The following is a 26208-nucleotide window of genomic DNA, read 5'->3' as shown; positions in this document are numbered from 1 at the left end:
CCCAGTGTTGTCTTCAACTGCCAACACCCACTAGCCTTTATTTTGCAGTAAATCCCACCTGGGAGACACCCACCCTGGGATATATTTCATAATAAAAGCCCCATGTGGAAAATCAGAATAACGCCAAACTAGCCAGAGTGCGGAGCAAGTTGAGAAGGACATCACTAATGTTAATTGCCTGTCCCTTTGTGGTGCACATGTGCCTTGATCCTGTCCTCTTTGGTGCAGTGGGGCATGTGGGGGGGTCACCTGAGTGGCGCAGCATACGCCGGAGGGGTACCTGAGCCCTGAATACATTCCCTGATTAAGACCACCCCACCAGGCCTGGTTATTGCCCTGAATGGACCACCTGGTTTCCTCGCAGGGACATTTATCAATGCAACAATATTCCAGGCTACTGCACGACTCCTGAACTTTCCTGTCCAGCAGTTCAAATGCTTACCAACCCATCTCCAAAGCATGGCCTGGAACAAAGACACTGCACCACGCACTCACCATTAACAGTGGGCTAGGTCATGGTTCAAAGCGACCCATAGCAGTGCAAGTTAAGATTTGAGAGGACTAGGCGTACAGCTGGCGCAACCGGACAGGCAGAAGGAGGGGACAATCTGAACACTGAAAAAGGCTACACAGCAGTGACCGACCCTGAGTTTTGGCAGAACTGCACACAGGGTTCAAGAATTGAAAACTCAACTTGATGCTCTAGATAAGGGCTTAGATGAAATGGGTTCACTGCTAGACAAACATGATGGCCGCTTGGACACGGTGAAAGGCAAGGTGTTGGACCTTGACGATGGAGAAGCACAAACGACAAAATGTCTGGAATGAGTTGAAAAGCTCTTAAAGATTGTCGCCATGAAAAATGAAGATTTGGAATCCAGGAGCAGACACAACAACATACGGATAATTGGCATACCCAAATCCACCCACGCGGGTCACCTGGAAAGCTTTCAGGAACAACTTTGTGTAGATCTATTTGGAAGAGAGACCTTCTCCCTAGCACTCTTTGTGGAGAGAGCCCACACTTGCTTGGACCTCGCCCGAACCCTGGCTGCTCACCTTGCACCATCATTGCCTGCTTGCTCAACTTCAGAGATTGTGACACCGCACTGTGACAAGCACGAGAAAAAGGTTTGCTTCACTGGCAAGGCTCAAACATCTCTCTACCCGGATTACACCATCATGGTCCAGGAGGCCCACCGGAAGTTCACTGGAGTCAAGGCCATCCTCCGGAACTTGGGACTGAGATACGGCATGCTATACCCATCACGCCTTAGGGTGGACATTGACGGTAGGGCTTGTATTATTGACACACCAGCGGAGGTGCAGGAGTTCTGTCAAGCACTGTCCAAAACAAATCTCATGCAAATACCAACCGCCCGAGCAAGGTCACACCCGGACTCAGGTTCTGTTGCCAGTGTAGATCTATTTTCCTCCAAACAAGACGTAAAACCCAAATCATGCAGATATTTCAAACATACATAGAAAATTAAAAACAACAGTTGACGCAGCGTTTCAGTGTTAGACGAATATTTTCACCTTCATCAGGACGGAAATTTTTTCTTTAAAATCTTATAACTAGATTGTAACCCATAGGGAGGTATACAAATGTGGACATGAATATATACAGTGGTTTTAATGAATAAAATGAATCTTATAACATACTTGCAACCGTAGTGAGAAAATCCCTACTGTACTGTGATACTTTATACAGTGGTAAAACGTATTGTGTAATGATAGATAATGCTGAGAAAGTAGACACTATCTCAAGCCCAAACATAAGTGTAACCGTTTTGTTCAATAAGGAGGTTTCTCCTTTTTTAGACACTTCATAACAAGGTTTTATGACTTGTTTGGTTCACTATCAAAGGAGAGAGAGAGGACTAGGTAGCTAGTCCTTATCCCGGGGGTTTTATATGTGAGATCAAAAAGGACTAGCCTATTTGTGAATTTATATAGACTGAAGACTGTAAGACAGGGTACAAATCCTTTTGATTGTTCATGAAACCCTCACCCACCAACCTGGTTGGTGGCATGCTTCATCATCGGGCCCACCCAGTGACACAGAGTGTGTCCCGGGTGTGCTTCGATGCCTGAATACAGCAGAGCAGGTATGTTTCTGAGTATGCAGTGTAGTGACGTGAAAGTGAAAATTTTAAAGCTATACAGGGATCCCAGTACCAGAGGGTAAATTATATTTTAATAACTGGGTCACTGTTAGCATTAAAAAAGGCTGTTGGATGTTACAGGAGTGTTAATTAGGCTCTCCTACATCCAGGTGTGGTCTACATGTTTCAGCCAGGCCTTTATGATTAAAACTGGCTTTCCTCAGAACCAAAGTGTGTAGGTGCAAAGTACATAATTTTAAGTGAATGTGTAATTTTGAAAAATGTGTAGCACTCACTAAGGTGCTTTACATGTGTGAGGGGGATTCCCTCTTAGAGCATTAGTTGGCTTGTTGCCAAATTTGCCCCATGGATTAATCAGGCAGAGGAGTGGACCGAAACTTTCGGTCAGTGTCTGAGTCAACCCTCTTGTTGTCTCTGCAACCTCCGCAACAAGATGTACCACCATTTTAGTTACTAAGTCCTGGGGTCACCTCAAGTGGGATGTGTATGCCCAGAGGTGGGTCCTGTGTTCTCCATGCCACTAGAGTCAAGCTGTTGGAAAACAAGGCAGTATGTTTGAGGGCTGCACAAATAACATGACTACATTTGTCCTTCACTGGGAACCAAACACCGAATTGTAGCGCCTGACTCTCAGAGGGTAGTGTTGCAGAGCAGTCTGAGGCTTACTCAAGGCAGGTGGTGTGGGCTAGTAACCGCCATTACAAGTGCTCAACAATAACACTCAATAATTGATTATCCAGTCTGTATTTTGCTTTATAAAAGTAAGAGTACATTTATTAAACACACACACTACTCAATACTATACACCAATTTACAAATCTAAATAAGCTGTTGGAACTACTTTGTGAAAATGCATAACATCTCCACCCGTCCCGCATGGGGGTTGGGGTCTAGTACCACCACTCCCATGTATGCACATCATCTTACCCCCAAATGCAGTTAGTTGAACCTAACCTGGAGCGAGGGCCCTGCGCACTGGCATCATCCCTGCGTTAACCCACCCTGTTACCTCAACAAGAATTTAAAATAGGTACACCTGCCCTGGTGACACACAACCCTGACTGGGCATTTGTTACTGACCATGAAGTATACACCTCTACATCTTAAGGGCTAACAGTAGGGGTTCTTCACCTAAGCCCAGCAGCAAGAACACATATTTAAGCATCACTTTAGAATGACAGAACTCATCACATTTGTTGGACATTAGAATGTTTTGCAATTACATCCCCTAAAGGCACCACAAATGAAATCAAATGATCAGGCATATACAGCCAGACACCCTAGCAAAAATGTCTGAGCAACATAACATCCATTTGGCTTATGACATCACCTTACACAGGTACTTCACATTACACATGTGACCTTCAGTCCCTCTAAACATTAGTAAATGCACAACAGGTGCAAATACACCCTTTCACCTCCAGGGGATGTCCTTCTACAGACATCCCCAACTCAGCCCTTCACACCTTTGGTGCACTTCTCAAGGCACCCCCAGGTGTAGAACAAAAGTTCCAGCCCAGGAGGTGTTAAGATGCTGACTGAGCCCTTGAGAGGTTATTCTTTTCAAGTTGTTGTAAATAAAACAGCGATAATGTTAAGCATTAGCTAAAGACATGATATTGCATTCCCCTTTGTGTGTTTTCCCGCTCAAACTCTTAATAAGGTCAGACTCCATCTTGTTTTCTGTCCTCCATTTTGTCTACTACATATTCCCATGTGCTCGCCATGTGACGAGTCCTACCTCTTCGCTAGTCGCCCTTAGGATCTGCCCAGCAACAGTCTATAAATAGGCCTTGTGCATCTAGCACATGCTCAGTAGAAGTCACATCTGTCTTTGATTAGCGTAGATAGGAAAGTGCATTTTCGCGGGCCTCAAGAACCGTTAACTCCACCCATGTATTGATCATGTTCAGAAATGTCCATATATGGTCGTAAATCATGTTCTGAGTTGTACCCGCCCATGTATGAGCCCCTTCTTTGTGTATAAAAGGGGACTGTGTGCTTAAGTTCTTTGTGCTACCCAGTACAATGCTGTAGAGTGTTGTGTGGGCTGTAGTACCATCTTTAAAGGTTTATTAAACTTGTCTTTGTATTTTCAGTTTCCGTGTGTTGTCTGAGGACTTCGTGCACAGAAGGGCGAACCCTTTGCACTTAAGGCCTTGCTGAGGTCTGAACTCATCAAAGTCCCCATGAGACTTAGGGAGAGACTTCTTCCCCGTGTGCTGGGGGAGACTGTGTTGCTCTTGCAGCTCCGTCTGCACTCTGTCGCACATGTGGTGGTGACCCCGTCCTCCTGGGGCCACAACAATTAGAGAAAAGCAGCTCTCCCCTGCAGCCCGTTTCGGGCCTGCAAGACATTATGGGGTGCTTCTCCTCAGCCATGTGCATATTAGAACAGCGGATCTCCCCAGCACAGCGGAAGACAGGGCAACCTGCATCACTTCGCTGGGGCCCTGTCCCAGCAGGGCACCCCTCCGTCCTGGCAACAGGTAGAGGTAAGAAATATCCTAGTTCTTTGAGGACAAAATAGAAGGGATATACAAAAAATCACTGCAGTCTCAGATACCTTGGAAACTGAGGTCCCTGAAACTTCTCCGTTACTGACCTCTGGAAAAACTCTCCAGGTCATCCCAGAAATATCCACTGAGGACCTGACCACACTCATCAACCAAATAAAAACTGGTTCTCCCACTGACCTGATACCAGCCAAACTCATCTCCCCATTAAACGATATATTAGGTCCTCATATTCAGAAACTAATTAACCTCTCTTTTGCCAAAGGTCAGCTCCCACTCGCCTGGAAGGAAGCGGTAGTGAACCCTATACGTAAAAATTCCACCCTGCCCTGGTCAGCACTCTCCAACCTCCGCCCGATTTCTCTCCTTCCTTTCATCAGCAAACTGGCAGAGAAACATGTTAACACCACTCTTTCCAGCTTTATCGAGGCGACAGGGGGCCTGGACCAATCCCAATCTGGATTCAGGCCCAACCACAGCACTGAATCGGCCCTCCTCTCCGTGACAGATCAGATCAAAATGTCACAAGATAGAGGTGGCTCCATGATTCTAGTGCTGTTGGACCTGTCCGCAGCCTTTGATACCGTGTCTCATAACACCCTTCTCAGCCGTTTGCAGGGAGTAGGAATCGGAGGCGTAGCATTATCATGGTTGGAGAGTTTCCTTTCCGGGAGATCGCAATCCATCAGCCTGGGCCCCTTCCGTTCCATCTCAAGGGTGCTCACAAAGGGGGTGCCACAGGGCTCATGCCTCAGCCCTACACTGTTTAATGTTTATGTGGCCCCCCTTGCTGAGATCGTGCGGAAATATGGGTTCATACCGGTTTCCTACGCTAACGACACCCAGCTCCTCTACCCTTTCAGCTCCCTTGGCCCCAAAATCAAGGATAATTTTGCTGAGGGTATGAGGGTGGTGTCACACTGGATGGCGAGGAACTGCCTCCAGTGCAATGTAACAAAAACAGAGGTCATGCTCTTTGGCAAAGCAAATATCCTCTGGTCCCCTGACTGGTGGCCAATAGATCTCGGCCCAGTACCTATACCCAAACCTCATGTAAAAAATCTTGGAGTGAAGATGGACCAAAAGTTGACCCTGGAAGAACACACAAACTACATTGCAGGACTGTGTTTCCACACCATTGGCCTACTCAGGCGCGTCTTTCCATATCTCCCTGCCACATGTAGAAAGACACTTGTACAAGCCTTGGTAACCAGTCGCCTGGACTACTGTAACGGCCTGCTGACATTAGCTAATGCAGATGCAGTAGGTCGTTTGCAGGTAGTCCAGAATACGGCAGCTAGACTGGTCATGGGTGCACCTGCCAGGACTCCCTCTAAGCCCTTGCTGAAAGAACTGCATTGGCTTCCCATACGGCATCGTATCAACTTCAAAATCTGCTGCATGGTGCATAAATGCCTGTATGGATCAAGTCCTAAATACCTATCTCAATCCCTGGAATTGTATCAGCCCAGCAGGTCTCTCCGCTCTAGCAACCAAGCCCTGTTAAAACCCCCTACCACAAAGAAATCCAGACAAGGAGACCGAGCTTTCTCCTCTGTTGGCCCTGCCCTGTGGAACAAACTTCTCATCGACCTAAGAACAACCATCAATTACCTGTCCTTCAGAAAGACATTAAAAACCCTTCTCTACCAAGAAGCATTTCTATCCATATAACTTTCCAGGATGCTCTACCTGATAACTCTTTAGCTGGCAAAGCGCGGAGATACCCTTACGGGATTTATTCCTGCGCTATAGAAGAAAATAAAATAAATAAAATAAGTGCAGCCCAGGGAGCTCATCTCCGGCTGCTCTGGCTGGCTCCCGGTCTGGCCCGCACTCTTCTGTGCAGCACTGCTCTTCTGGTCTGCCCACTCCGGCGGGCAGACCCGGTGACTGCAGCTAGACCAGCGAGTCTTCACAGGGAGCGCGCTGGCACTCCCCAACTTGCCTCTTCTTCTGGTCCCAGTGAAGGGGTCCCGGTGTCCCGGGCCCTCCATGCCACCTTCACGGGGAGTGCGCCGGCACTCCCCGGCTTTGCCTTTGTCCCGAAGGGGGTTGCATGACGGGCCGACCTCCTCTCCTTTGCCACCAGCAACGGGTCCTTGAGTTGGGTTCCCGGGCCCCAGGGAACCCTCCTGGGGGGGGGGGGGGCGTGACTGTGCTCCATTGGGTCAAAGGCCCCCCGGTGGAGGCTCTTCACAGGCAATGGCACTCCCCGGCTTGTGTTCTGGGTGCTGGGGCACGGGCCCCTTCAGACTTTCTTCGCTGGGTTGTGACAGTGCTCCCCACCCCCCATATCACCGGGGGCCAGGGTGGGCTCCTAGCTCTCCACTTGGCTGCCTCCAGGGGGAGTGCGACGGCGTCCCCGTCTTTTCTTCATGTTGGAGGCTGCCCCTGGGATCTGACCTAACCCACGAGATCCAGCGGGGACAGCTAGGTGCCGAGAGGGTGCTGAGCGTTGCGGGCGGTGTGCCATTGTCGCTCCCACCCCCCCTCTGAATCTATGGGGCGTGGTTCATACTGAGTACAAACTTCTGGGCTCCTCGCAATAGAGGCAAATCCCCAAGCCTTTTGGTTTGTATTCTCTTGCACTTATTTTTACACATAGTGCCACTGTTTTTAACTTTCACTACCTACAGCAGGGTAGGCCTTAGCGCGCCTATACCTGTTGAGGTAACACCCACTTACTGGTCCTGACGAAAGCCCTGTAAACTCACACACTTAAAAGGGCAGAAACATGTTGACCTTCCCCTAACAGGGAAACACCTGTATTTCTTGTGGATAGTTTCCCTGCACATAGCTCCTAATTTTAATATGTCAAGTTGACCAGCGAATAAAAGATTTTTTTGGGACAACCTCTGACATTTTTAACTACACCCTCTTTTTCACATTCACTCTCACAACAACCTGCTCCGCAGTCTCCTGGCGTCGTAGCACACTCGGGAGGTACTCGATCTCCCGAGTGGACCCGATGATGAAGCATGTCACCACTAGGGTGAGTGAGGGTTTCTTGAAGAAATAATGGATTTTTTTCTTGAAAGTTAGTCCAGCCTTCTGACCAACTACAGCTGGCCTCCTATTAATACGTGCTATCCTGATCACACCCACGCTTCACTGACGGACACTCTTCCTTTGTTTTTGTATCCAACCCCCGGTGGTACATCGTGGACCGGTGGTGGAACTCCCCGTCTTTTCTTCATGTTGGAGGCAGCTCCTGGGACCTGACCCAACCCCGGTGGTACATCGTGGACCGGCGGTGGAACTCCACACGCTTAGTTGTCGGTCCTTTCAGAGGTCAAAGGTTGCCTACCTTCTGGGGGGCCTTTCTCAGCCCCCAGGGTTCCAAACTTTGCGATTCTGGCCTCTTCCTGCTCCTGGTGGCGTTCCCCAGCCACTCGGAGCACTCTCCTTCACCCTCTAGGTCTCACAGAGGTTGGATTCAGCAGGGAGCTGCCTTCTCTGGCTCCAGGCTTTCGCCTGGCTCTCCTCCTGGGCCTCTATGCTACCTGCGCAGACACCCCTGCTTCTGCGCACTGGTCCTGGACTGGTCTCTTCTCCTGGTGCTGTTCAGGATCCTGAGACAGCCTGGGGGTTCCTCCTTCCAACTGCCCATTGCGCCAGGCTCCAGCACCCTCCGCCTCAGCATACCACACCCCAGAGAGAGATCCTCTTCATGTGCAAGTTCTTTTTAAAGATTTGGGGAGGGGGCTGGCAGGAAGTCTCCGTTTGCCCTAACACACAGCGACACACCACTTCTCTCTCCCCTCCTTCCTGCTCAGGCCTCTGGATTTGTTCAAAATGGCGTCTTCCAGGGTCTCCTGCCACATAGTCTCTGAGAACCCTTTTCCCTAGGCGGCCTTCCCTCCTGAGCGGCCTGGTGCCTGGCACCAGGTGTCAGCTACTGATGGATGAACCTGTAGCCCCACCCATCTTCTCTCCTTTGCGTGGAGGCCCTTGCCCTTGGAATGCTTGTTGTGCTGGGCTGGGCCTCTGAGGCCACAGCTTGGAGAGGAAGGTATTTATATATCAGCCTAGTGTTGTGAGTCACCAGGACTCCAGTACGCACTACTTCAATACAATTTTTCTTTTAGTACATTCTATTTATTTTGTCAAAAATGAAAAATGAATCATATTTCACTACAACAATATCATTATTTATAACATCATAGTAGCATAGTGAATACAAACAGATTCATCGACTCATGAAACATAACAGTTAATCAACACCCAATGCATTTCGGGGCTGAAACCCCTTTGTCAGGGGTCTGTGGTTGATAAAGAGAAAAAAGGAAAGAAAAGAAGAAATCTCATTACTAATGATGCAAAGTGGAAACTACAATCGCTAATGTTGAGTTTTTATGATTAAACAGCTTCTTACCACAGATGTGGAAAAATTATTAATTCCAATTGAGAATCAACATGCCCAAGAATTTTGTGTTTTCTAAAAAGGGGAATGTTACAGAATTTTAGAATGAGCAATCTATTTAACTTAGATCGACACCATAAGTGTCATGTTTCTAAATGCTTTTACCTGGATGTTTTTTTCGTGAATTATCTGTAAGGAACAAAAAAGAAGGGGGGGCGAGCAGGGTTTTTTGTAAATATGAGGTAAATCAATTGGCAAAGAAAACAACATACTTAAACTACATGAATGCTCATGGAAAGAGCTCACCTCTGCTGTATTTCGATCTCTTGAGAGCCTAAATGAAACAAGAGTCGTGATCAGTGCGCTGCATCAAATCGCGTATATCAAGACTAACGAGCAGTTGGGTGAAAAGAGATTTACCTGCGAGCCTTGACGTTCTAGTTACGGTCTCGCCGGAATCTCAAAGGAAATGCCCTGCCAATATAAAATAACATCCGTTCAGAAATTATGGTCTGTTAGTGAGATGTCATTTTTGAACGACCGTAGGCATTAAATCGTTATCCTCACTTACCAAAAAGTAGAAGCTCTACCGCGCGTAGTGGCGTCCTACTCGAGATTTACAAACAGGGACTAGTCCCTTCTCTAATATACATCCATCTCCCGACGGGTAAACAAAAACGAAGGACTCAGTCGCGCTCTCTGTTAGATCACTTCTAACAGTGTTCTGCCTCTTCCCTAACTTTTTAAAGACGCACGAAGGAATATGCAAACTGTGATACTTATCATTGTAAGATCACTTCAATAATATCGCGGACGCAAAATTAGCCGCCATTTACAAGCAAAAAGGTGACGAGCATGTGCAGAACACTGAGACATATGCTAAACTTGAGAATGATCCCACGACAAGCATCTCCCAAAATCTGGATAACATCTTGGATAAAGCTGAGGAATTAAACTGGATTGATAACACCACCAAACGATATTTGAGGCAGATATATCCTAGAAGACCAAAAATTTACTTTCTACCGAAAGTACATAAAAATTTGAATGACCCGCCTTTCAGGCCTATTGTGTCTGGGTGTTCTTCAATTTTTGAGAATCTTGGCATTTTCATTGATGCACACATGCAATCATTTATTCGAAACTGGTCAACATATTTGGAGGACACATCAGATTTTTTGAGAAGTCTTGCAACCATCATGACTGATGGAAGCACTGATTGGATACTTTGCACTATTGTTGTCGCTTCCTTGTATACATCAATCCCTCACAAGCAAGGATTGGAAGCTATGGAATGGGCTTTGCTGAGATCAGATAAACCAGATGAGCTCAAATACCTGATACTACAGCTACTGGATTTTTGTCTCGAAAATAGTTACTTTCTTTGGCAAGGTGAATTCTACACTCAACTTACAGGCACGGCTATGGGATTTCCGGGGGCATGTATTCATGCCAACATTTTCATAGCAAAATTTGAGTTGGATTACATACTAGAGGACCTCACTTGGCAGCAAAGAATTGTATATTTCAGGCGGTACATTGACGACATATTCATAATATGGAAACGTTCCACTGCAGAACTTCTTCAAAACATCAACAGTTTAAATTTGGCCAATCCTAGGATACAATTCGCGCACAACGTGAGCATGACGTCATTACCATTCTTGGACGTCTTAGTTGAACTTAAGGACGGATCCATTCAAACAAAATTGTTCAAAAAAGAGACTGACAAAAATACAGCATTACTGTATGGGAGCTTTCACCCAGCAAACCTCATTAACAATCTTCCAGCATCACAGTTTATGAGGATCAAGAGAATTTCTTCGAACGAGGAAGAATGTGAAAAAAGTTTGAATCAACAAAAACAGAGATATTTGGATAGGGGTTACCCCAATAAATTGCTAGAGGCACATCTGGATAAAATAAAAGGGATCTCAAGGACAGATCTCTCGCAAAATAATCCAAGGCAATCAACAAAAGGATGGTCTTTGTTTCAAAATATTCATCAGCATCAAGGGACATACAGAAAATAATTCTCAAAAGGTGGGAGATTGTGTCCGCTGAAAAGGATTTTGGAGCATTGTTTACTGATAGACCGTTATTTTCCTATAAAACATCACAGAACTTAAAGGAACTGCTCAGCAAACCTTCTAAAGAAATGACAGAACAAACACCAATCTATAAAGGCACAACGCGATGTTACAATTGCAAGAATTGCAACAATGCAATACTAGGAGGTACCTTATTACACCCACGGACTGGTGAGAAGATACCACTGAGACATACAACTAATTGTAATTCTGAACATGTGGTCTATTCCATCAAGTGCCCATGTGGATTACTATATGTTGGCAAAACGGACAGAAAACTGAAATTAAGACTTTCTGAACACAAAAGTCGTATCCGCAATAAAAACCACACTTCTCCGTTGGCTAAGCATTGGATTGAAGCGGGGCATTCCATTGCCCAATTACGAATTCAAGTCATTGAATTGGTTCCACAAAAATTAGGTGTTGACAATGCGAAAATACTTCTCCAGAGAGAGACATTCTGGATTCGCAAATTGCAGACACTCATTCCGAATGGTTTGAATGATAAATTGGAGATGATATGTTTTCTGTGATTCAATTATATCTGAACCCTCGGGATGCCTGACACGCAATGATACCTACACATTGGATTATACACACACTAAAAGGCGTTAGGCTGGTTAAACGCAATAGGCAGGTTGTTTTCTAAATATGATTTATTACTGACTCCTCTAGAATGTATATAGGCAGGAATTTTAAAATACTTGAGGTTGTGATAATTATCTGCAAAAAATTGTTTTTTTTTTGGGTTGATATTTATTTCTTCCCCACATCTTTCTCTCATTCTTCTTCTTTTCTCTTTTTTTTTCTTTCTGCTTTTCAGATTTTCTGACACAGCGTGAAATGTTTCATTATAAACATACGTATTACACCATTTATAAATGGCGGCTAATTTTGCGTCCGCAATATTATTGAAGTGATCTTACAATGATAAGTATCACAGTTTGCATATTCCTTCGTGAATAATATTCTTTTTGATCTAGTTCGAGTCAGTGACTGTTTCCAATGCGTCTTTAAAAAGTTAGGGAAGAGGCAGAACACTGCTAGAAGTGATCTAACAGAGAGCGCGACTAAGTCCTTCGTTTTTGTTTACCCATCGGGAGATGGATGTACATTAGAGAAGGGACTAGTCCCTGTTTGTAAATCTCGAGTAGGACGCCACTACGCGTGGTAGAGCTCCTACTTTTCGGTAAGTGAGGATAACGATTTAATGCCTACGGTCGTTCAAAAACGACATCTCACTAACAGACCATAATTTCTGAACGGACGTTATTTTATATTGGCAGGGCATTTCCTTTGAGACTCCGGCGAGACCGTAACTAGAACGTCAAGGCTCGCAGGTAAATCTCTTTTCACCAAACTGCTCGTTAGTCTTGATATATGCGATTTGATGCAGCGCACTGATCACGACTCTTGTTTCATTTAGGCTCTCAAGAGATCGAAATACAGCAGAGGTGAGCTCTTTCCATGAGCATTCATGTAGTTTAAGTATGCTGTTTTCTTTGCCAATTGATTTACCTCATATTTACAAAAAAAAAAAACCTCGCCCCCCTTCTTTTTTGTTCCTTACAGATAATTCACGAAAAAAACATCCAGGTAAAAGCATTTAGAAACATGACACTTATGGTGTCGATCTAAGTTAAATAGATTGCTCATTCTAAAATTCTGTAACATTCCCCTTTTTAGAAAACACAAAATTCTTGGGCACGTTGATTCTCAATTGGAATTAATAATTTTTCCACATCTGTGGTAAGAAGCTGTTTAATCATAAAAGCTCAACATTAGCCATTGTAGTTTCCACTTTGCATCATGAGTAATGAGATTTCTTCTTTTCTTTTCTTTTTTCTCTTTATCAACCACAGTCCCCTGACGAAGGGGCTTGAGCCCCGAAATGCATTGGGTGTTGATTAACTGTTATGTTTCATGAGTCGATGAATCTGTTTGTATTCACCATGCTACTATGATGGTATAAATAATGACATTGTTGTAAAAAAGTGAAAAAAATGAAGTGAAATATGATTCATCTTTCATTTTTGACAAAATAAATAGAATGTACTAAAAGAAAAATTGTATTGAAGTAGTGCGTACTGGAGTCCTGGTGACTCACAATACCAGGCCACATTCATTTGTTTAATATAGTTAGCAGACACTAATCCAGTGCAGCACGCATACCGGATTAAGGATTTAAATAGTGTGAATTGTGTGCAACACCCTTCCATATTCATTTCATTATATCAGCCTGGCAGAGTTAGCCTCAATCCAGGCCCTGGTTATGAGCTGACTCAGAGAAATATAACATTTCTGGATAACCCTGAAGCAGTACAAATATGACTTTGGATTCTGCAGAATACTTCTTCTCACACCAGTTACAGTGGACTTTAGTGCGTGTCTGGAATTTGTAGGCCTTAGTAAAGTGTCACTAGCCGATGAACGCCACATCCCCATAAGAGAATAATGAAGTGAAAACAGTAAAATACACTGACTTTCCCTGGCATGTTTCTTCCCAGTGTATAAGCCTATTCCATGTCATTACCCAATTTTGCATAAGTCCTGCCACAGCATTCACTTTGTAGCTGCTCCTGGGCTGCGGATGCCAGGAATTACCCCTGCGCAACCTGTCAACGTGTGCACACGCATGTACCCATGTGTCTGCATATAACCAGTCCAGTACCCCGTACTCCCTCTGCTGCCCAGAGGCCTAGTCAAGCTAGGGGGACACCAGTAAAACCCACATGCAGTCTCTTTCATAATGAGTTCACTGTGGGTGTGTCCCAACTTATGAGGCTCTCCCACAGTAAAAGCTCAACAAATAGGTGCTCAAATAAATCTGGGCGGCCCATAGTGTCAGAACCACCTTCTAACACAAGCTATCCTGGCTGATGAGAGGTGAAACACATAAACCAGTCCTAGGATGCTTGGTTCCAGTCCAAGGAGGACCTGGTTTGGCAGTTTGAGCTAGACTGTTCCCATTGGGCATAGGGTCAAGACGGATTGGCATATGCCTGGGTTCAACCTGGAATGGCATGGTAAGCAAAAAAATGATGGATTTAGGCCCAGAGCTCCGTAGTGGGATGAATGTATGGCATTATTCTGCATTCTGTCCATCAATTGTTCTTTTTTCATTTGTCACCCTGAGTGGGACGGGTATGCCCTGACGGGGTCCTGTGTTCTCCATGACACTAGAGTCATGCTATACTGGCTGATGAGGGGCGAAACTCTAAAACTGGTCCTAGGATGCTTGTTTACAGTCCAGGGAGGATCTGGCAGTTCGGGCTGGACTGTTCCCATTGGTCACAGTGTCAAGACTGATGTGCCTATGGCTGGGTTCCAACTGGAATGGCATGGTGAGCAAAAACCAATGGATTTAGGCTCAGATCTCTGTACTGAGGTGAATATATGAGATTTTCCTGCATTCTGTCCATAAATTGTTCTTTTTGCATCAGTCCTATATTACAGCATTACAAAAACCTGATGGTACCAGGGCCACAGATACTACCCACATACAGAATACAATATTCCCTTACTATACCGACTTATACACTTCCCGCTTCTCAGAGAGCACAGTGGAAATTGGCAGGTATTTGGAGAAATAGCAATGGTGTGGTTGGATAGTGCACAGTGCCAGTTTCTAAGTGAACCTTTTTCCGAAGAGGAGGGTATAGAAACAATTAACACCATGAATGGCTCTGTGGCACCAGGCCAAAATGGCTTCTCAGGATGTTTTTTTACAATGTCAAAGAAATCAAAGGAACCAATGGCGGACCTTAGATCCTGCACCTCTATCCACATTTCAGTAAAGGGATGTCCCGTGCACTGGAATTCCTGTACCTGCCATCGGTTGGTACCACTGCATCACAGATAGAAACAGATACTTTGGATGGAATGATGCACCCGGAAAGTATTTATATATTTCTTTCCTAAGAGTCAAAACAAGGCATCTTTATAGAAACCAGTTCAATTCTAAATTTTCTCTCCGACCATGTCATGAGTGATGTAATATGTGACGTCATCAGCAGTGCATTGCAGGCGCGCAAGTTATAGTGAGTCCAACTAACTATAACGTGGAAATTTCAATGGTTTTATGTCAGTAAAATTTCCAGCAAACTATAACTGGTGTGAAACCTATGTTTTTTTTTTCACTGAATTTAATAGGTTTTTTAAATGCTAATTCCTAACTATAACTGGTGTGAAACCTATGGTTTTTTCAGTGAATTTCATAGGTTTTTAATTTCAAAGGTTTTTTAATAGCAAATTTCTATAGCTTTGAATTATAATATTTTTTATAATGAACCCTATATTGTATATTTATGTAATACTATTTTTTTATGTATATTGTTCATGTTTTTTAAAAAAAAATGTATTTATTTTTGCCTTGGAGCGCTCCCGGTGAGCGTACCGGTGAGCGCACCGGTAAGTGCAGTCTTTCAGCGCGCCCCGGTGCGTGTACCGGTGAGCGTCCCGTTTGAGCTATTGCCGCGAACGAAAACATCATCGTGACGTATTGCGTAGCCGCGTCCGCGTGATACGCACGGCGTAAGCGCACCCGGAAGCACCCGAGCGCTTACGATCGCGCTACGTAAGCGACCCGGGGCGTGTAGCGTAAGCGCGTTGGGTCATGTGACCTGAAAATAACACTTTTCCTTGGTTCAAGACAGTTTTGGTTTCCAAATGATGAAAGCCCGGGTCATGTGACCTGAAAATAACACTTTTCATTGGTTCATGACAGTTTTGTTTTCCAAATGATGAAAGCCCCCACCTTTTTTAATCATTCTCACTTTTTACTTTAAATGAGGAATACCTGTTTGCAGACCTATATGTACCTATTTGTACAAAGAAATGGCTACAGTAGCAGAAGCAGCAGGAGCATCTCAACCACCACCACCACCACTACCACCACAAGGACCACCACAACACCACAGTGGTGGAGAAGAAGAAGAGGAGGAGGAGGAGGAGGAGGAGGAGGAGCAGAGGCTGTACCTGCCTGAAGATACTACCACCTATAAGCCAAAGGAGCACATAGTCTGGGAGTTTTTTAAATTCCCAAGAGGCCTCAAGAAAGTGAATGTGCCAAAGGTTACTTGTCTGATCTGTGGCACTGTACTTTCCAGGGGGAACCCTGCCAAAAAGTATTCTTTTGGCAACAACACCGTGATTTGCCACGTGCAACGCCGGCACCCAAACAACTATGCTGCGGCAGAGGTCAGAGAACTGACCAGAAACCCTCCCCAATCTTCTCCAAGCACCTCCCAAAGTAAGCAACCCACTCCATCGGGTCCAGAGACAAGTGAGATGGTCCCAAACATCCAAACCCAGTTTGGAGATTTCAAAATAGTTTGCAAATTTTGTGGAAGGACAATTTGCTATGGTGAGCAAAGTATTAAACTAATCAACCGTGCTGGTGACAACCACAAGTGCCAAAAGAAACCTTAATTTTTTACAGATTTTTTTTGCTCCAGTTGAGCCGTTTACAATTCCCTGTTTTTTGTTTGTCCCCATAAAAATTCCAACAAAAAATATAAAATTGTTCATAAAAGCCAAAAAAAGAACAAAATGTCCTAAAAAACAATAAAAAAATATAAAACAACAAAAATAATAAAAAAAATAGTTCTTTTTAGAACTACCTCCAATTTATAAAAAAAATGCTACATTTTAAAAAAAAACTGTCATTCTTTTTTCCCCATGGTACGCTCCCCGGTACGCTCCCTGGTGCGCGTACTGGGCGCTCCCCCCACGCAAATCCCCCAAAAAATTATCTTTTTTTGCCCCGCGGGGCCCTTTTATGGCCCCCACATCAAACCTAGTGGGTCAGGGGGGTCTAACCTGCCCCCTTTTGGTCATTTCCCCCTTTGTTTTTGCCACCTCTTGTGTCTCGATCCTACCGAGACACAAGATGGCGGCCGCTCCGGACTGTTTGGAATGTGGACAGACACCTGAGAGCCAATCAGCTTTCCGCGCGCGAACTCGCGTAGCGAGCTGATAACCGCCTCGGTGCGCGTACCGGGGCGCGCTTATAGATATATATATTTTTTTGAACCTAAATTACTCAAAATCCACTGGAGCACATATCTTGAGACATAGCAAAGGCATATCGGGCTACTAGTCCCGACAATTTAGCCAAGTTTGGTGGAAATCCATTCAGCCGTTCGGGCTAAAAGTGAGTCCAACCGCCCTATGGAAATTAAAATGGGGAAAACACGTTTTGGGACCTCCCTTTTATCTGGGCCCCCGCTTGACGAATCCCCCCAAACTTTCAGGGAAGGAGCGGAACGCAGCGAGGCAAATTTCAGGAAATTTTCAGGCAGATCCCTCAATCGACGTCAAAGTTATTCCCAATAGAATGTATATATAATGAGGTTATATTGATATTTATTCATTTATCTTTTTAATTGCATAAGGCGGCATGAATGTGTTTTTTATGTCTATGGTACTGTTTGCACATGTGAAACTTATTGATGAGCACCTTTTACTTTAAATAACGGCAATTAAGCGTATTCTATGTCCTGTGATCAAGGCCTGTAGCGGGCTGAAACGCGTAATGGTGAGATTCTGCACTCTGACTAAATAAAGAAATAAAAGGCACATTACTGTGGTCCGTTCCGTTTTTTCCTTCCCAAGGACGAGTGACGGTGGTTTGGAATATATTTAGCCGAATGGTCTCATTTTGGCTGTAACGGACCCCTTTCCTGCAAGTGGGCAACTCCAGAGAAGAGACACCGGCGACAGGGCAACCCGGAAACCAAAGCATAACCCAGAAGGGATTGCGGAGAGCGACCCCCCTAGCCTGAGAAAATGCCGCAGTAAAGCCCGATCACAGTAAGGAGGAGAACTGAGGCAGAGGGCTCGTCCGATTCCGGAACTAGTGATCAGGTAGGCGCAAAGTGGGCATTGAGGGGTGAGAAAGTACTGCCAACGAGGGTATCGAAGATAAAGAAATTGTATGGATTTCGAGTACCCGAAAGGATTTAATGAGATAGAGCAGTGATGACCACCGACATGGTACGCGGCCGAGTGGCGGCAGCATTAGAAATGTTTCACTCTTTCACAAGGATGATTTCATTAGTGATGTCATCAGTGATGTCATTTGCGATGTCATCAGTGATGTCATGAGTAATGTCACTGACCATGTCATGAGTGATGTAATATGTGACGTCATCAGCAGTGCATTGCGGGCGCGCAAGTTATAGTCAGCTGAACTAACTATAACGGGGGAATTTCAATGGTTTTGTATGAGTGAAATGTGCAGCTAACTATAACGTATGAAACCTATAGTTTTTTTAGTCAATTTTTAAGGTTTTTTACATGCTAATTCATAGCTATAATGTGTGTGAAACCAATGTTTTTTTCAGTGAATTTCTAAGGTTTTTTAAATGCCAATTCCTAGCTATAACGTGTGTGAAACCTATGTTTTTTTCAGTGAATTTCCAAGGTTTATAAAATGCTAATTTCTAACTATAATGCATGTGAAACCTATTGATTTTTCAAATATATATATATATATATATATATATATATATATATATATATATATATATATATAAATATATATATATATGCACAGGAAAACTTAACAGGCACTTCCCTTACAAAGAAGTACAAAGTTTGCATGTCTGCAGCCTTTCTTATTTTTCACCTTCTGCCTTCTACTCAATCAACACATCATCCACACACACACCTACTTGCTCCCTTTCTTGGCTGGCGTTATCAATCATTCTTTAATTCAAATTCAAAGTACAGGCTCTTTATCAACGCTTTTTATTATAACAACTACCCCGGCCGAAGGAACTATGAAATTTGCACACTTGCTCCCTTTCTTGGCTGCACTTATCAATTATTCTTCAATTGCATATTTTGATTCAAACTCAAGGCCCTTTATCAAGCCTTTTTGTTGTAACTACTGTTGCAGTGATTCTGCTCCTACACACAACTGTGCATAAAGACTTACAACCTCAGTGAATTACGGTGTTCCAAACCCCACCTTAGTACCCAAACACCCTAACAGACTAGCAATCAGTGACTCAATGGTTCTTCCTCCTATAGCAAAAACACCAATTATTAATCAACCCACAACATGCGACTTAGGTTACCTCAGATAAGGTAGATAACAAGAGCACTCTTTTGTTACATTCATAGACCAGTCCAAAACAAGCACTTAATAAACACACCTGCAACTTTGAAATGTTTATTTTTAACACCGTAATCTCATGCCCAGTACCTTACATAATAAAAGCAAACATATTATCAGAAACAAAGTTGTCAGCATTGTTACTATTCCATAAAATACAAAGGGAGAAAGCATCCTATAATGCAAAAGGGAAACAGATTTAAAATATACCTACATTTCACCCTCCTACTTAGAAGGTTAGTTTATAACTACAGAAAATCTCGTACGACTACATAGGCAGACCCATACCTCTGTTACTCAGCAGTAGTGGATCAAACTATCAAGAAACGAAAGTTCTCAAACTGTGTGTAATCATGCCTGCACACTTCATTACTAAACGCGCATGTATACGAGATGCCACAGCTGCATATCTCTTATGGCTCGAACGTGCGAATGTCATTCCGAATAACACACACAGTATCCAACATAACCTTGATGTTTCATGCTCTCACTATACACACTAAAGTAGCGAGGGAGTCTACAAATGTAGTATATCAAATTATTCTCATATGAAGCAAAATACTCACCCTTCTCTAAACAATATTGCAAGTGTGTGTTGTGTGCAAAGCAGAGCAGGAAAACAAAAATGGTGTTTAAGCTTCTAATAAACCCGTGCTAACTTAACACGGTGTGAGTGCAAGGCCCAGCCCACAACACATTTCCTTGACCAAAGCACATAATATAAACGTGGGCAAATTACGAACGCACAGTCCAAGCCTAGAAATCAGTCAGGTTCAATTTAGCAAAAAAAATGATTCGATCTTTGATAAAAAGCAGTAACTAATAATAAAGAATAGGTAGATAAATCAAACACTCTTATTCCACCAGCGTATAAGCACAGTATGCTGCAACAGCCTCCAACAGGAAGTCATTGTTCTCATCTGAAAACATTTCAGCCACCCAAATCAATAGTGAGAATAAACATACATGTTCCTCAATGACAGGAGCCTCTATAACGATCGGAGGAGAACTCAGGTCATCTTCAATGTAACTGCATGCCATAATCCCGCCGCCAGAACAGAGCAAGTCATGAACCTCTAAGGGACTCATCAACTGGTCATAATCCCCGTTGGGAGACACAGTACTGCAGAGACACAAATCCAGGGCCCAGTCGAAATCACAGCTCAGGCAATGGAACATAGGTTGAACGCATGTGAAAAAGGAGAATCGAAACGATAATCCATAAGCTGCACTCAACGTTGCAAGAGGCAGCGCTCCATAGTAACTAAGCATTCGGTTGCCGACCAGCAAACCCGAGAAATATTGTCGTCGGCTGCCAGGCGTGTATCCATATTTAACTAAACAAATTATTTCAAGCACACCTGCAACTAATGTGAGCATTACGCACAATTCAACAAAGATGCTGGAAAAAATTGCATGAAAAACAGACAAGACACCAAATATAGTTTCTACAGAAGTCACAACGCCAATGCTTATAACTTAAAAAAAGTAAGCTAACCCCCTACTCGAGGACGCATTAAAGATAGTCTAAATTAACTCCCTAAAATTCCAGGGCACGTCTGTATTTAATAAAGCATACACTTCTGTGCAGGTGTTTGCTACATGAAGGACAAATGTTTCTGTAGCAGATATAACATCGACCTCTTTTTGAGACAATAGCGCTCTTATATGGCTCATTTGGTTGACTCTTCTTTCAAGGTCGGAATCAACGGCCAGATGGAATTATCCAGCTTTCCATGCAAAGGAGTAAACACAACTTTTTTTATAGCAAACCACACGCTCAGTTACCGTAATCATGTAAGCGATGCCTGCTAACATTGCACAATAAGCCACACAGCTGAATCGGATCTCCAATAATTGACCACTTCTAACTATTCTCATAGCGCGCCCTGTGCTCTGGTTTGACAGTGAGAGAGTGATCGCACCATAGTTTCTACTGCTAATCATTCTCAGCATACCCTACGAATATGATAAAACGGCGATAATTTTAACATCGGTCCTTGATAATATGCCCCGAATTTCGTAGCGCGCCCTGCATCCCAAAATGTGATTTAGGGCACGGAACGAAGGGGCAAATTATCAACAACATAGGGCGATACATTATCGCCGGTTTTATTGGCAAGAAACTGCTGATAAAGTGGCGATAATGGGCTTGATAATAGGCCCTTGTACATTCCTATAGCAGCCCAGGTTCTGGTGTTAACCTGGGCTGCTATGGGAATTCAAAAGGGCCTATTATCAACGATATTATCGCCGCTTTATCAGCAGTTTCTTGCAGATAAAACCAGCGATAATGTTTTGCCTTATGTTGTTGATAATATGGCCCAAAATTTGTTTTATTAATTTAATTGTTTACTTACCTACAATCATCCAGATTCCGTTGTTTATCACCCCCCACCCTGCCCCTCCCCCGCCTGTCCCACCGCCACTCCCTCCACGGGCCGCGTCTGGGCTTGATAATACGCCCGTGTTAATTGCCATAGAAGCCCATGTTAACACCAGAACATGGGCTTCTATGGGAATTAACAAGGGCGTATTATCAAGACCATTTTTGCCATTTTATTAGCAGTTTCCTGCCCATAAAACGTCAATAATTTTAACACTGGTCCTTGATAATATGCCCGTCAGTGCCATGTTATCAGTAAAGGGCGATACATTATTGCCGCTTTTATCGTCAGGAAACTGCCACTAAAGTGGCGATAATGGGCTTGATAATAGGCCCTTGTAAATTCCCATAGCAGCCCAGGTTCTAGTGTTAACCTGGGCTCCTATGGCAATTCACAAGGATATATTATCAAGACCATTATCACCGCTTTACCAGCAGTTTCCTGCCGATAAAAGCGGTGATAATGTATTGCCATTTATTAATAATATGGTTCCTAATCCCTTAATGTACAGAGACGCACAAATTGATATTAAACGAGAAAACATCACAGCATGCATTATAGCAAAACACATTTACTACTATAAAACGTTTAACAAATGACAAATATAGGGGCATATTATCAAGACAGGCGATAACATTATCGCCGCTTTATCAGCAGTTTTCTACCCATAAAGGGGCAATAATATTATCGCTATTCTTGATATACCCAATAATTCCTTAATGTACAAAGATGCACTGCACACACTCCCATACAACTTATCAGCTCAGCTTTCAAATTGATTTGTAGATTAAGAAGAATACCACTCACACAGCTGATATTCTTGTACAGAATCTCTCCAGTTCCGTGTTTACAGCAGAACCGTCAAATGGAACATTTTCCCTCTCATTTTACACATACATACATATAAATAACCAATTAAAATCCTGCACACATTAATTCAAAACAAAACACACATTTCTATTGATTTAACATTCCAAACCTTTCCAACTGACATAACTATCCACCCTACCTCCAACAGATCATGCAAAAGTCAACTGTCAACGGAGGTCGAAAGTTCAGCACTGTATAAAACACTGCTCCTCAACAAATTTAGACTATGCATAAGCACTTACTTATAAGTACCAATAAAGCAAAAATGTCTCATTATAAGCAACAAAGATATAAACACATTAACTTGATAAATATCTGTAAAATATTTATTTTTAATTCATTTTTCTTGCTTACATACACTTATGGAACACCGTTCGAAATTTGCACTGTACGCGCACAATAAATATACCGTAAAAATAAAAATCGCATACATCACTTATTTTTTACAATCACCGGACACCCTATCCACCAAGCCTCAAATATATCGTTCAAGACCGTAGGTAGAGCCCCAAATCCACCACGGTACCAGCCGGCTCCCTACATCATTCGGGAGCCGGCATTGCTATTCCTCACAGAGAGCAGCTTACATGCTTCCATTCTAATTTCAAACATGATTTCAACAGTTTGGTATACATTTTATAAAATAATATAGTACTGCACGCTAAAGCAGAAAAGTCAGCAAAATTATGATAGAATACAAAATAGAAAAAAATATATATACTTCTGCACTAAACAAACTCGTAACCAGAGTACACAGTTTAATTTAAAAACAACTAGTTTTTCAAACGCATTGTACAATAAAATGCTTCACAAAATAGGTTACATACATGGTGACTCTATAACGTCACATAGAAAAAAGAAGGCCACTCTTACGCTGCCCGGAAAACACAACGAAAGTACAAGGCCCAAACTTCCATTGTAGTGTTTTCTTAGTTGCAGGTCTAGTTGTCAGATTGACACCCACACTCCCTCATGGCTGGTATACACCCACACCACACCCTGTCAAGTGTGGTGACACTTAAGTACCTGTCCAAACTGTAGCATCCACAGGAGCGGATGTAAATTCTGCAATTCCCCTACCAGCGAGGGTAATCTCACGTGTAGGAGAGAGGGGGAATAGAAAAAGACCGACAGCACTGTTTCTCATTCTTCAGACTGGTCTTCTGCCCTCTAGTTCTTCTGACTGGATTCACTCTTCTTATGGATTCCTGCAAGAGACACAATCATGTATTCACAATAACCAAACCCCACTGTTATATCTAACTACTTCTGATTTTATTTATACCTGTCTTCTACAGCGCTATAGCTGCTCTCTTGTTGAATTCGGTCATAAATCTGAGGACCTAGTTCTGTACTTATTCATAGATTAGCTGTCTGTTGTTCTTGTGAATTCTGTAAAACAGATAACATGTAACTCTTGTCTTAAATTGCACCCTGCCGTCTCTCTCTTATTATGCTAATTACCTGACTTCACTTGCACCTATCGTTGAGTAATACTGTACTTCTTGTCCAAATAACGATAGTGACTCTTGTTTCTTTCTATCTTTTCAACAATGAAGATTCCACAGGAATTTGTAATTTGTTGGTAAGTACAATTATATATATATAATTATATCTACTTGCAATAGTCTCTTTAATCCAATCGTGGTTCAGAGATAGACTTGGAACTCCCGTAGTCTCTCTGAAGAACAAGTCTCTAGCTTCCTAAAGCAATGAGTATCTCTCTAATTAGGTTATTCAAAAGTCATAACCCCTAAAGTTTAAAAATAGGCGAATAAATTCTAATTAGTCTTTTCCATTTCTGCGGAACTTTTTCCAGAAGAGTACTTACTGAAATACATTGCCCAAGAATTCTGACTCGCTATCTCAGCTCACTAAATATTCCAAATTGCTTCTCCAAAACACATTCTAAAGTACACTTAGCTTTATTCTCTTGAACTTCACTTGATATCTGCCCAAACTCGAACTCTGTTCTCAGAAATTGCAGACGCTGAAGAAAACGCTGCTTCACCTCGGAAATCCTCGTTGAAGTGCGCAGTTGACAGGGCGAGCGAATGCCTTCACAGCTGCACTCAAAAACCAAAGTTAACTAGACCGCTAAACCAAAGAGGATCGGATGGCGGCCATCTTGAAATTCCCCGGCCGACCATCTGACAATAAACGCAAGGCCAGACTAATCAGAGTCAAGGAAATGAGTCTTCATAGCTGGCTGTAACAAGGAAATGCTGGTAGGGACCTTGAATGGACTGCATCTTGTCGAAGTTTTAATCCGCTGCCCATGCACCTGACAAACCCATTCAGCTCATCCGTCACTACACATGTGACCCTATCTATAAAAAAGATGGAGCGCACGTGTTGTACACCATTTTAGAGTTGTTCCCAAAGCACCGAACAAAGGGCCCACTACTACATGCGTGCCCTCTTTGGTCACTGAGTTAGTAGTGCCCGAAGCACTGAGCGGGTGAAGAACCTGCGATGATGATGATGATGGGAGCACAAGTATGTTGTGAGCCATAGAGGTATCAAGACTCAGCAACACTTATGAGACTTCTTTGTTGAAGATCGTGACTACATCATGAAGAAACTTGTTTCCACAAAAGGTGAGCAGTGACACTTGAGTACGCATCAGAAGGAGTCAAAGAGTTGTAGCTGACTACATACAAAAATTCGACTTAAAATGTTAGACAAACGCACTCCTATATAATGTATTAATTTACATATTTAATTTTTTTCCCAATAGCAGTAACGTTTTTATAATCACTGAAATGTCCGGAATATATTTAGAATACAAACAGACATATTATCAAGGACCGGTGTTCAAATTATCGCCGTTTTATCGGCAGGAGTCTGCCAATAAAGCAATGATAATGGGCTTGATAATATGCCCTTGTGAATTCCTCATAGCACCCCAGGTTCTTGTGTTAACCTGGGCTGCTATAGGAATTCACAAGGGCATACTACCAAGCTTATTATCGCCGCTTTATTGGCAGTTTCCTTCCAATAAAAAAAGCGCAGCTGCAACAGTCTAACTACGGAATATTAAGAACCCACATTAAAATTCACTTTTGACAGTAGTTACAAAACACAGTTTACGATGACTAATCAAAATGTCCTTTTGTTTCCTTCACCAAACATCCTTCAGAAGCAACCATGGCCTATCGACCAGCAATGGAATTGTCTGCAACGTATTGAATATACTTTGATGTATAGAAGTAGAGTTCAAGTCGAGTGGTGAACTCCAGTGGCCGCACTGTTTATACAAGGTAAGCACAGCAGCCTACATATACAATGCCTTCATAGCAATGCATTAGAAATAAATCGGCATATTTACAATGCCGTTATGCCACTTTTACGTCTGTAACGCCGTAGGCACTTCCATATAGACACCACTTGAACGCAGAACTATAACGAGTGAAATGTACCAGGTACACTGCACTGGTAAAACTGTAGTGTAACCTTTATTTGTGAAAGGAGAGAGGGTCATAATATCAAGTTAATATCATGTTAGATGTGAAGGACATCTAACATGAGCTTCGATTTGAATTCCATAGGGCATATTATCAAACCCATTATTGCCACTTTAGCAGCACTTTCCTGCCGATAAAGTGGCAATAATTTTGTCGCCCAGGGTTGATAATATGGCCCAGAGTGCGTAGTGTACAACAGCTTCTCTGTAAAATCTATAATTACCTCCGAGCAGTGACAACAGATAGGTTACAACAGTCTGA

The sequence above is a fragment of the Lissotriton vulgaris genome, chromosome 4_1 (genome assembly GCF_964263255.1).
Source record: "Lissotriton vulgaris chromosome 4_1, aLisVul1.2, whole genome shotgun sequence".
NCBI classification, from domain to species: Eukaryota; Metazoa; Chordata; class Amphibia; order Caudata; family Salamandridae; genus Lissotriton; species Lissotriton vulgaris.
This window is presented reverse-complemented; position numbering follows the sequence as displayed.